This window comes from Silurus aristotelis (genome assembly GCF_946808225.1).
Source record: "Silurus aristotelis genome assembly, chromosome: 22".
In the NCBI taxonomy this organism is placed as follows: Eukaryota; Metazoa; Chordata; class Actinopteri; order Siluriformes; family Siluridae; genus Silurus; species Silurus aristotelis.
This window is the reverse complement of record NC_139595.1, coordinates 12,479,921-12,493,375: the sequence shown is the minus strand read 5'-3', so window position 1 is coordinate 12,493,375 and position 13,455 is coordinate 12,479,921. Positions and strand designations below refer to the sequence as shown.

The following is a 13,455-nucleotide window of genomic DNA, read 5'->3' as shown; positions in this document are numbered from 1 at the left end:
GTTGAAATCTGTCTATAAGAGTGTCATACATACCTGTCCAACTGCACTAAGTCTGGCTTGACTGGCTTGACCATTAATTTCCCTATCCCACCAACTTTGTCCTTTCCAAATACAGTACATGTACAGATCACACACACACAGGTCAATGTGCAGTTAGTTTTTTATTAAAACATTGGATGAGATTTCGCTCCTATATCACACCAGTAATCAAGAAAAAAAACATAAAGGCTGGATTACACTTAAGGAAAAACTTTTTATTTTGGCATTAGCTCAGGCCAGGTACAGGGCTGTATAATAGCACAGAAGTTTTAAATCTTTGACCAAAGGAATAATGATTCCAGCACCAAGGACAGGTCATGGGTAATGTATAGTGACTGGCAAGGAATGACCAAAGGAATGACCAAAGATAATGACTAACTGCTGAATTGTTGAAAGAAAAGTAGAATGCTGAAATGGTGGTAAAACAGTTATCCCTGCCCATAAAATCATGCATGTAGCATATACATATTGATCGAGATTGTAAATGCGGCTGAGGTACAAACGGAAAAACAGCACTACAGGTCGGGTGAGTAAAATGATACTTTTGTCCATTGTTAGGCATCTCCCAGGAAATTTTCTCTCCCCAGGTGATGCATTGTGGAACGGTCCGGTGTTGCCTACAAAAGCCACTTCGGCTCTAGTAGGTAGGGCTTATGCATGGGGCATGGTCAGGCATTGTGAAGCCCAGTAGCAGAGCGTTTGATACCAATCGAATGCCTTGGCACAGGAGGCCACGCTGTTAGCCCTGCCACAAGATGTGCTTCGGGGCGCAGCCTCCTTCCAGCGGGTGTGTTCCTCCATTTCCGCCCAAGAGATCGCTGAGGATGGAGGAGACCCGCAACCTCTCCGGAGGTTCCGACGGCTGCAGGGCATTGCTCCACGAAAGGTTGGTTCCCCTGAGAGATTTCCTGGCAGCCTGGGAAGAGCTGCCAGGTGTATTTCCATGGGTCCTGCGTACAATAGAGGTGGGCCACGCAATTTAATTCAGGTCCCCTCCTCCTCCATTTAACGGGATGTGTCCCACATGGTCCTGGGACATAAGGGAGTCAGGCTAATAAGGCCGGTACTTTGTCGTTCCGAAGAAGGACGGCGAATTGAGGCCAATCCTAGATCTACGCTCCTTGAACCGCTCACTCATGAGGTTTTGATTCAGGATGCTTAACCTCGAGAGATCGTGTCACAGATCAAGTCCGAGGACTGGTTTGTCACAATAGATCTATGGAATGCCTATTTCCACATATCCATCCTTCCTGCTCACAGGAGGTTCCTGAGGTTTCCTTTCCATTACAGAGCTCCCTCTACAAGGAGGTTGTATGCCGCTAGATGGCAGCTGTTCTCCGCGTGGTGTGAGCACAACGAGTTTCCTGTGCAGCACCCGGAGGCTGAGGCCCGAGTTACAATCCAGAGTGCCTGTTTGGGATTTGGTCATAGTGCTGGCAGCTCTGTCTGAGCACCCCTTCGAGCCTTTGGCCGAGGTGGCTCTTAGGTACCTGTCAGTTAAGACCGCCTTCCTTTTGGCGATAGCCTCCCTTAAAAGGATTGGGGACCTACAGGCCCTGTCTGTAGCCCCTTCTTTCCTGGAATTTACCCCTGGCATGGCCAGTGCGTTCCTCTACTCTAGCGCTGGTTATGTACCTAAGATCCCTACGGCGCCCTCATGACGTCCTGTTGCAAGCATTCTGCCCGCCTCCCTTCCTAGTTCCAAACCAGAAAAATCGACTGTGTCCAGTGCGAGCACTGGATACGTACCTCCACAGGACTCTATAGGAGTCCTTCGAGAAGGTCAGAGCAACTGTTTGTCTGCTATGGCCCTCATAGGAAAGGTTTTCCTGCTAATAAGCAGACTCTCATTAGATGGATTGTGGATGCGATTTCAGTTGGTTTTATTCGACCCAGAGTATGGCGGCCTCTATGGCCTTGTCTGCAGGACATATGTGATGCTGCGGGTTGGTCCACCCTGTTGACCTTTGTCAGGTTTTACAACCTCAACATCAGAGCCACTCTCGGCTCCTCTGTCCTGCATGCTGGTGTTGCCCAGACACTCTAGGCAGGGACTGGTCAGTATGGTGCAATGGTATACTCGTTCCCAAAGCGTTTCGACACAGCTCACGTTTCTGAAAAGGAACGTCTCTAGGTTACGGATGTAACCCTAGTTACCTGAGGATATGAGACGCTGCATCTAGGGCCATACTCCCTGCATCCCTGTAAGCGCTTACCTTCACCTCTCTCAGAAGCTTATGCCACTACCATCGCTCCGCCATTTTGTAGATTCCTGGTTTGCGTGACGTCGCCTGCCGATGACATCACGACTTGCCTATTGGCCAGATTTTACACGCGATTCAGAGCGTGGACTACGCAGGGCGTTCCCAAAGCGTTTTGACGCAGCATCTCATTCCCTCAGGGAACTACGGTTACATCCGTAACATAGAGACGTTCACCATCACTTCATTAGCAAGTGGAATATTTTGAGAGTAATAAATTACTCGCCACAACACAATTGGGCAAATGAGGACCATTTGCACAATTTTTTAAATAGTTGAAAAGAAGGTTTTGGACTCATGTTAATTTTAATAATTATCAATTAGTGTTTGACTGATTAATATCATTTTATTAATAGATTGGTGTGCTAAAAGTAATATTAGGGCCAAACTGAGTTGGTTAAGCAAGAGTCTTGTGACAAAAATGATAATAGGAACATTATAGCCATAATAAATCATAGTTCTTTGGATACTTAAGTACATATGAAGTCAACTACTTTTGCACTTTTACTCAAGTGAAAGTTTAAAGGGAGCACTTTACTTTTACATTTACATTTGCGGCATTTAGCAGACACCCTTATCCAGAGCGAAGTACAAGAGTGGAGTTTTACTTTAACTCACCACTGGTTGTCGCATTTATTTGATGGGCTGGTTAATTGTTGTTTTTAATTGTTGTTTCAAGCAGAGTAATAGCTACAGGATTTTAATGGCAGGCAATTGCTTGGAGCCTCAGGTTTTAAAGGTGCCCCCAAAAGGCTGCACTGTTAGAAATTGCTGTTAATTTACGGCATAATTTCAACAGTATAATAATGTTATGTTCAAAAGCAGTACATTACTGTTTTATTGTTGTTGTAAAATGATGTAGACACAATATAACGGCATTTTGCTGTATTTATTACTCAGAGAAAATAAAACATTACTATACAGTATTTTTGTAAACTGCAGTGAGCACGCAGGGACTTTTATCCATCTTCATAACATTAACAGGTGAGTTCCCTTTGGTTTGTGCGACAAAATTCATTACATTTGCTATGGCAGCTAACATGTATGGTGGATATTGAAAGTGAATCGATCTTCTATTTGTTCATTTTCAGTGATTAATACTGTCAGAGAGTTCAGGTTATAGGATCCAAGGCAGATGCAAAAGGAGCAGGGGAGAAAAGCTGTGCAGAGCCGAATCGGGAAGCCGAATCGGGAAGCCGATTCAGGGAGTCGATTCAGGGAGCCGATACAGGGAGTCGATTCAGGGAGCCGATTCAGGGAGCCGATCCTACGCGGAGGGCGAGGATGCCGAGCCGGAAGCGGGGGCGCGTTCAGCGCGAGCCGGAAACCTAAACGCGCATTCAGCGTGAGCTGAGCCGAGCCGGAAGCCGGAGCGCGTACAGCGCGAACAGAGCAGAGCCGAGCAGGAAACCGGAGCGCGTTCAGCGCGAGCAGAGCAGAGCCGAGCCGGAAACCGGAGCGCGTTCAGCGCGAGCCGAGCCGAGCCGAGCCGGAAACCGGAGGACAGAATAGTCAGGTCAGAAACAAACAAACAAACAAACAAACAAAACAGAGAATACGCTGGAGAGTGTTCAGGGCAAGCCTAAAGACAATCTGGCACTGACTGGAGGATTCAGGCGTCCTTATAAGTGCCAGAAAATTAGACGCCAATTCCGTGCAGCTGGTTGGGAGGGGGTGTTTCCTCGGTGATTGAGGCGGTAATGCCAGCAGTGCACAGGCGGGCTGACAGTACCCCCCCATCCAGGGCGGCCCCGGACGCCCCAACAGGCTGGCCCGGGTGGGCCCGATGAAAGCCGGCAATCAAGTCAGGGTCCAGGACAAAGCGGGAGGGGACCCAGGAGCGCTCCTCAGGACCATAGACCTCCCAGTCCACAAGGTACTGAAGGCCCCGACCACCACGACGGGAGCGGAGCAGGCGGCGCACGGTGTAGGCAGGACCCCCACCAATGACCCGGGCGGGCGGAGGGGGCCTGGCGGAGGGCACCAGGGAGCAGGCCCTAACGGGTCGAACCCTAGACACATGAAAGGTCGGGTGGACCCGGAGTGCCCCGGGGAGCCTGAGCCGGAGGGCCACGGGATTGACGACCTTGGAAATGGGGAAGGGGCCGATGAAGCGCGGGGCGAGCTTCCGACAGGTGGCCTTAAGGGGAAGGTCCCGAGTAGAGAGCCATACACGTTGCCCGGCACGGTAGTGGGGGGCTAGGCGCCGCCTACGGTTGGCCCCCTGGCAAAGCCTTATGCCATTTTTGAGCAGGGCCGCTCGGGCCGTCCTCCAGTCTCGACGGCAGCGTCGGAAGAAAAGGGCGGCAGAAGGAACGGCGGACCGGGGTTCCTGGTTGGAGAAAATAGGCGGCAGGAAACCGTGGACCACCTGGAAGGGCGCAAGTCCCGTGGCAGCAGTGGGAAGAGTGTTATGGGCATACTCGATCCACAAAAGTCTGTCCGACCAGGAGGAGGGTTCCCGACTGCAAAGGAGGCGGAGACCAGTTTCAAGATCCTGGTTGAGTCTCTCGGTCTGTCCGTTCGTCTGGGGGTGAGGGTCAGGGAGGCTGGTCGAGATGCCCAGGAGGCGGCAGAACTCCCTCCAAAACAGCGCCGAGAATTGGGGTCCGCGGTCCGAGACGATGTCCCTGGGAAAACCATGGAGGCGAAATATGTGCTGGAGGGCCAGCTTGGCGGTCTCCTTGGCAGATGGCAGCTTGGGTAAGGCGATGAAGTGGCCCATCTTAGAAAACCGATCAATGACCGTCATGACGACCGTGTTGCCATTGGAAACGGGCAGCCCGGTAACAAAGTCCATGGCGATGTGCGACCACGGGCATTTCGGGATAGGAAGGTGCCAAAAAGACCTTGGGGGCGGCCACAAGGGTTCTTGTGTTGGGCACAGTCGGGGCAGGCTGCGACAAAGTCCCGGGTGTCCTTTACCATGGAAGGCCACCAGAAGCGTGCCTTGACCAGAGACAAGGTGCGAGGCTGACCGGTGTGACAGAAGAACAGGGAGTTGTGACACCACTGAAGAACTCTAGAGCGGAGCCCCTCGGGGACGAACAGGAGACCAGTGGGGCAACCCTCGGGGACAGGGCCCCTGTCTCGGGCCTCCCTGACCCGCTCCTCCAAAGCGAGGCTAAGGGTGTGGACCGACACAGACTTGGCAAGGATGGTCTCTGGGCACGGCTCATCCTCCTCCTCCTGGGCATGGACTCTAGAGAGCGCATCAGGCTTGACATTCCGGCTCCCAGGCCGGTACGAAAGAGAGAACTGGAAGCGGCCAAAGAAAAGGCCCCATCTGGCCTGTCGGGGGTTGAGTCGCTTAGCCGATTGGAGGTACTCAAGGTTGCGATGATCCGTCCAGACCAGAAAGGGGACCTCCGCACCCTCCAACCAATGGCGCCATTCCTCCAAGGCCAGTTTGATGGCAAGAAGCTCCCTCTCACCCACCGGGTAGTTACGTTCCGAGGAGCTAAGGCGCCTGGAATAAAAGGCGCAAGGATGCAGGCGGTTGTCCTCAGGGCAGACCTGGGAGAGCACCGCCCCTACCCCTACGCCGGAGGCGTCGACTTCAACAACAAACTGCCGAGCCGGGTCAGGAAAGATGAGGATAGGCGCCTCCGTGAATCGCCACTTAAGCCCCAGAAATGCCTCCTCAGCCTCGGGGCCCCAAACGAACGAGCGGAGGGAAGACGTCAGAAGGTGGAGGGGTGCCGCCACCGAACTATAGCCCTTCACGAAGCGGCGATAAAAGTTGGCGAATCCCAGGAACCTTTGTAATTGGCGGCGGGAGGTGGGGGTCAGCCAGTCCCGGATTGCCTGGACCCTGGCAGGGTCCATCCGGATATTCCCTGCTGAAAGCAGGTATCCCAGGAACGAGGTATGTGAGGTGTGGAACTCACATTTCTCGGGTTTTACGTAGAGCCCGTTCTTGAGAAGCCTCTCCAAGACCTGACGCACCTGCCGGACGTGCTCGTCCATGGAATGGGAGAAGATCAAGATATCATCCAGGTAGACGAACACGAACGTATTGAGCATGTCACGGAGGACCTCGTTGACTAGAGCCTGAAAGACGGCCGGGGCGTTGGTTAGGCCGAACGGCATGACGAGGTACTCGTAATGTCCAGCTGGGGTGTTGAAGGCGGTCTTCCACTCGTCCCCCTCCCTGATACGCACCAGGTGGTACGCGTTGCGTAGATCCAGCTTAGTGAAGATTGTGGCCCCATGCAGGAGCTCAAACGCAGAGGCCATAAGCGGCAAGGGGTAACGGTTCCGGACAGTGATAGCATTAAGACCCTGGTAGTCGATGCAGGGGCGTAGGGACCCATCCTTCTTTTCAACAAAGAAGAAACCCGCCCCAGCCGGGAAGGAGGATGGTTGGATGATACCCGCCGCCAGGGACTCCCGGATATACTGGTTCATGGCAGTCCTCTCCGGGGCAGACAACTGATACAGGCGCCCCCTAGGGGGACTGGCTCCGGGAAGCAGTTCGATGGCACAGTCAAAGTGCCGGTGGGGAGGCAGGGAGGTAGCCAAGGCCTTACTGAACACACGCGCAAGGCCATGATAGATCGCAGGAACCGATGCTAACTCGGAGTGCTCGGGAGTGACAGCCGGCAGTGGTTTGGGTGGCGGGGGAGCAAGGCAGTGGCCGAAGCAATGCACACCCCAATCCAGAATACGCCCTGTCATCCAATCAAGACGTGGATTGTGTCTCCGAAGCCAAGGGAACCCGAGCAAAACGGGGGCTTGGAGAGAGAAGATGACCAGGAAGGAAAGCCACTCCTGATGTTGTTCCCCCACTGACATGAGTAGAGGCTTAGTGCGGTGCGTGGCCCGGCCTAAAAGGCTGCTGTCCAGGGCTCTGATCAGCAGAGCTTCGGATAGGGGTTCCACAGGAACCAGCAGTTGCTGGGCAAGCTTGAGGTCGATGAATTCGGCATCAGCCCCAGAGTCGACAAAAGCAGCCAGTTCTGTGCCTCCGGGGCCAACCTGAAGGTGGACCAAGATAGTGGGTTTGGAGGGAGCAGGGAAGGAGTGGCTCGCGGGTGCTCCCCCCTTTACCGACGAGCCTTGCCTTTTACTGGGCAGGAGGTGGCCATGTGCCCTTTACCCCTGCAGTAGAGGCATAGACCTAGAGACCGACGTTTTTCCTTCTCAGCAGGGGTCAGGTGGTGGCGTCCTATCTCCATGGCTGGCGGCGGAGAGAAAGAACGGGTGCCAGAACCCGAGGCACGAGGTGGGGAACAGCTCGCAGTTGAAGGACCGTGAGGATCTAGACTCTGAGCAGGGTAACCACGCTCCCGGCGGCGTTCCTTTATGCGCCGATCGATGCGTGTAGCCAATGAGATCAGTGAATCCAGATCCTGGGGCGGATCACGAGCAGCAAGTTCATCCTTAACGGCAGAGGAGAGGCCCTGGAGGAAAGTATCGTAAAGCGCAATGCGATCCCATCCGCTGTCAGTGGCCTGGGTCCGGAACTCAGCCGCAAACTCTGCAACAGAGCGATGCCCCTGTGCGGCCGAGACCAGGGAGCGGGCGGCATCTTGGCGTGGTGTAGATGTGCCGAAGACCTTCCGGAGTTCGGCAGAAAAGGCGGCGAATGATCTGCAGTTGGCTGATTGACTCTCCCACTCCGCAGTGGCCCACCTTAGGGCCCTGACAGGAGGGAAATGACGTAGGCCACCTTGGAGCGCTCTGTACCGAACTGGGAGGGCTGCATGCTAAAAATCAGGTCACACTGCATAACAAACGATCGGCAGGAGTCCGGGTCGCCCGAAAACCGGGCTGGTTGTGCGAGCTGAGGCTCACGCATGGCCGAAGGGGTGGTAGGACGAGCAGGGGCCGGCCGGGCCGGGGCTGCAGGCGACGACGGCGGCGAAGCACCTGTGGTGAGTCGGTCACCAAAACGTGTGCGCAAAAATCCCATGATTTCCTGCACGCCGGTAGAGAGGTTTTGGATTTGTTGCTCCTGCGCCGCTTGTCGGCAAGACAAGGCTGCTACATCGGCGCTAGAGGCAGGTACATCCGCGGGATCCATGTTGGCCAGATTGTTCTGTCAGAGAGTTCAGGTTATAGGATCCAAGGCAGATGCAAAAGGAGCAGGGGAGAAAAGCTGTGCAGAGCCGAATCGGGAAGCCGAATCGGGAAGCCGATTCAGGGAGTCGATTCAGGGAGCCGATACAGGGAGTCGATTCAGGGAGACGATTCAGGGAGCCGATTCAGGGAGCCGATCCTACGCGGAGGGCGAGGATGCCGAGCCGGAAGCGGGGGCGCGTTCAGCGCGAGCCGGAAACCTAAACGCGCGTTCAGCGCGAGCTGAGCCGAGCCGGAAGCCGGAGCGCGTACAGCGCGGACAGAGCAGAGCCGAGCAGGAAACCGGAGCGCGTTCAGCGTGAGCAGAGCAGAGCCGAGCCGGAAACCGGAGCGCGTTCAGCGCGAGCCGAGCCGAGCCGGAAACCGGAGGACAGAATAGTCAGGTCAGAAACAAACAAACAAAACAGAGAATACGCTGGAGAGTGTTCAGGGCAAGCCTAAAGACAATCTGGCACTGACTGGAGGATTCAGGCGTCCTTATAAGTGCCAGAAAATTAGACGCCAATTCCGTACAGCTGGTTGGAAGGGGGTGTTTCCTCGGTGATTGAGGCGGTAATGCCAGCAGTGCACAGGCGGGCTGACAATACGCCAGATGCATCACTGTGGTGTGCAGCTGGATTTCAGACTCGGGTTGCATTATTCCCAATTACCGGGTGAGTTTAATTCAACAAAATATTTTATAATCCTTTGATAAAGTTAATTTTTCAAACTCCATTGCACTGAAATCACATTGTCTTTGTATCACACTAAAATGACTGATGTTTTCCGCTGCGTGAAGCCTCCAGCATTATAAAAAAAATACTGTATATACTTGGGTGTTCTCCGTCATTCACTTTGTCTTTCTTTCCAGAGTAATTTTTTTTTTTTTACATTTAGATGTATTTCCATACATGTAATAGGCTTTGGGCTTTTGGTTGACCATTGTTTTTATTTTATACAAATGTTCTGTAAATAAGATTCTGTGTTATTTTCTCTAATGTTATTTAGGTTTTATTCTAAGACAGTTTAATAAAGAAGAGATCTTTTGAAACAAGTCTCTAAAGCTGATTTACTTCTGTTAAACGGTACATTTATACATGGTAGTAATGTTGTGTTTTGTAGTTAAACTGGGGCAAATTTTTTTATCACAAGGTTTAAAAAAACTGCTAATTATATTTTCAGAAATATACTTTAATGTAGAAACAGTGTTATGTTGTATTTGCAAAAACAGTAGCCAACTGTAAATTTCACCAACAATAAGACACTGTTAATTTTACAATAAGTTGCTGGCAACCGTGCTCCCAGTTCTTTACTGTTTTATAACGGGAACATTTTAAACAGTGCATATAATTTGATAAAAATGCCAAATCTCAAAGTTAACTATTCCCCCAAAACCCCTAAAGAGGGATTTGTACAAAAATATATCAGGGACCCCTAAAGTAGCAATGCACATCTATATTTTTTAATTTCCACAGTTTTAAAAATAAAGAAAAGGTACACACCCCATGCCAGAAAAAAAAAGATCTAGAACAAGAATAAATAAGGAAGACCTTGGGTAAGAGTGAAGATTTATAATCAAATATAATTCAATATGAGAAATGTATGCTAGAACTGTCTGCTAATGTTAGCTCAACAGTAATTTGTCAAACAAGCATTTAATTTTGAGTTTGGTTTGGAGCATATCATATTAGCTATACACCTAGCTTTCTTATTTTTGTGACCAGAAATATACTATTCCTTTGAGCGTGCATGGTGGGACAATGGTTATGTGTGGATGTCTTTCTGCTGCAGGACCTGGGAATATTGGCCATGTGACAGGTATCATGAATTGACAGAAATACAATGCCATTTTGAGGCATGTTATGCCTTCTGTGTAGAATTAAAACTTTGGTGATATGTGGGGATTAGAGACAGACAATGGTCACAAGCATACTTCCAAGTAGAGACCTGCACTCCCGCAGGACTCGACCCAAAGAAGTGCGGAGTGGGGCAATATTTGATGGGTGAAATCGGGTGCGGATGGTGTGTGTGGGTTGCGGGAGAATAAAATAATTCGCGGGAATTCCGCAAAACGGTCTAAAATAAATAAATAAATAAATAAATAAATAATATTAATTTAAAAAAGGCACAATGTCGGAAGCAAACTCTCGCGTGGTTCATGCGCTGTGACTACTAGAGCACATGAGGCAAATTGTCTGAAGTGCTACAGATATTACTTTATTATTATAGACAGGAACATACAACATCACAAAATTTTGGCCTGTTTTTATTATTATTTTTTTTTTTACAAGATATCGTTTCAGTTGATTTTCTATGTTTTGAAAAGTTCCGTGTTAATGTCCATGTTCGTAATTTACACAAAAAGTCAAATTCAAATAAAACGAAACATGTCTGTTTAATTTCCGCTTAATTGTATTATTCATATTCAAAAGAGAAGCAAATGAAACAAAACAGCAGAGTAGCCGGAAAAAAACAGCCAATGCATTGAAAATAAAACTACGTATACATTTTACCTGTGGGCTTTTGCGGGCAGGAGCAGGAGAAATTAACGTTTATTTTTGTATTTCAGTATAGGAATCATTAGCACAAACATTATGACGTATTTTAAATAAAATGCCAATGGGTGCAATTGTTTTGCAGAATCAGGCTAAACTATAGGGTTTGGTGCAAATAAGTTCAGGTCTATTCCTAGATGTGATCCTTGTTGAGGGGCTGAATCATGTGTGGGAAGCAGCTCCTTCTCACTCTCTGTGTTAACTTCAAGGGAGCAGAAGCACTTCCCTGACATAAACAGAGCAAATAATCTATGTTTGTCTATTGAGGACCTTCGTTATCTTTCTGCCCTTGGTCCACCACTGCTTGCTGTGAATAGAGTGCCTGTCAGGGAGCTTTGTGGAGATGCTGTTCAAGGGAACTCTCAATGGTGCAGGTGTAAAAGTTCTTAAACAATTTTTAAGTCATTTAGGCATCTAGGGTAGTAAATTTGCTGACGGGGCCTTCCTCATGTGTGATGTAAAGCCACACATGATGGCTCTCATCTTGACCTCAATTAAATCCGTTAAAAGACGGAGCAGGCAAGCTGCATTCTCTTCATTGTTTACACTTCACTATGATCTCAATGTTCTTGAGAAAGTTGAACTAAAAACAGAATGTAATCATTTGCAAATCTAATAAACTCATATTTTATTTAAAATAGAACATAGAAATTATATCAAATGTTTAAACTGGCAATATGTACCATTTTAGCAAACAAGATCATTTTGAATTGGATGGTCACACACATCGGCGTAAATTTCATTTAACAGTAGGGGGGGACAATAAATACAGTGAAACCCACATAGCAAACTCGCTCGCAGAATTTTACCCTGTTTCACGAGCAAATTTCGAAAGCACGAGCAAACCCACGCTGCCGGTTCCCCGTTTTCGGCGGAGGGTCGCATCAGTCGCTTAGTTGATGACGTATCACTCAGTCGCTCCCATTGTTCAGTGCAGCAAAAACGTAACTGTGGCAGCGGGGGCGTGGCCAAGCGGCGGTTTGTGAATGGTGGGCGGGTCCGGGAGCAGATAGGCAGGGGATTGCCTCACCTGAAGTTAATGTGACCTAATAATTGTTCTCTCTTTTCAAGTGATCGGAGGGTGCATTTAAGGAGGAGAGCGTGTGTGTGTGTGTGCGCCAGAGACGTGTTGCGTGGGGCACTAAGCAGACCGACACAAAAAAAACAAAAAAACAAATAAAAGTGGCTCCCGTATTCATACGCTCTCCCACAGTAACTTTTTTTAGTTTTATATTTTTATTTCACTAGAAATCTTGAAAAATGTCTCCCAAGAAAATCAGTGATGGTGCTGTGAAAACGAAAGTAAATAGAATTACCATGGAAACCGAGGAGGTTACGAGCGTGGTGCGCAATCAACCACTATCACATGAGTAAGTGTTAAATTATGTTAAATTACGGTAATTTGCGGTGTATTTGTTTTTAAAAATAGGCTTCAAATACTTTTTAAATGCAGAAATAAGCGATCGAATGACATCTCGGAACGGATTAAATCACTTTTACATTCATTCCTATGGGGAAAATCAGTTCAAACATACGAGCAAATGGACACACGAGCAATTTTCAAGAACTATGCTCGTACAACGGGGTTCCACTGTATAAAAATTTCTCATGAGCAATTTTTGAAGGGGACACAAATAATACAGTCAAATTGTACTTATAAAGATATGGTTTAGGTGCACTGAAAAATTATCTTATGTCCATTTTCCTTTTCTCTGTCATTTTATCTAGTCTATGACACTGCAAGACAAGTTTATTTATACTGTAGCACATTTCATACACACTGGTAATTCAAAGTGCTTTACATAAAGAAAGTAAAACCATCATAAAAAAGAATCACAACAATAAAAACAAAGAATTCAAAAAAGGTTTAAAATTTTATTTCAAATTAATTAAGACACTTAAGAACAGAATAGAAATTGATTATACAAAAAAATACAGTGGGGTTAGTTCGGACGTAGCACAGTGCTCATTTAGTAAATGCACAGCTAAACAATATGCTCATTGTGGCCGTTAATGTTAACATTATGCTAAGTCGTCCCAAATAAAACAGTGCATGGGAACGTTAACTAGATAAGTAATATTTTAATCGCTAATATAGCAGATTCATGAAAAATTACAATGGTAATCAGCATTTATAACCCCAACTAATTTATGAATGAGTCTGCATCAACTACATTAAAGAGAATTGCTTTATTTGAAGTTAATAAAATACCCTAGTTAATGGAGTTCAACAATGATTGAGCCGCAGCCACACACCTGACTCGCATGTGTAAAGTAGGTGAGATGAACTGGGAAAGCAGGCAGTGGGTCAAACCACTGTGAGGAAGGGGAGGGGGAACTCAACTGTTTCTAAATGCATTTTTTGCGGGGTTTTTTTTTTGTCTACTTACACAATTATTTAGGTAGACATACATATATTTTTTACAATAGAGAGTGCGATATTTTTTAAATATTTTTTTGTCCCACCCGGGATTTATGTCCATGTCCGCATATAACATATAAAAAAATACAATTGGGACACAACCATGTTTACTACT

The 13,455-nt window shown here is 48.3% G+C and overlaps 1 long non-coding RNA gene across 1 annotated transcript in view; it reads left to right on the top strand.

Annotated features, from left to right (window-relative positions):
- Nucleotides 1-13,455, top strand: part of LOC310717781 — a 296,978-nt gene that overhangs the window by 250,834 nt on the left and 32,689 nt on the right. The window lies entirely within an intron of this gene.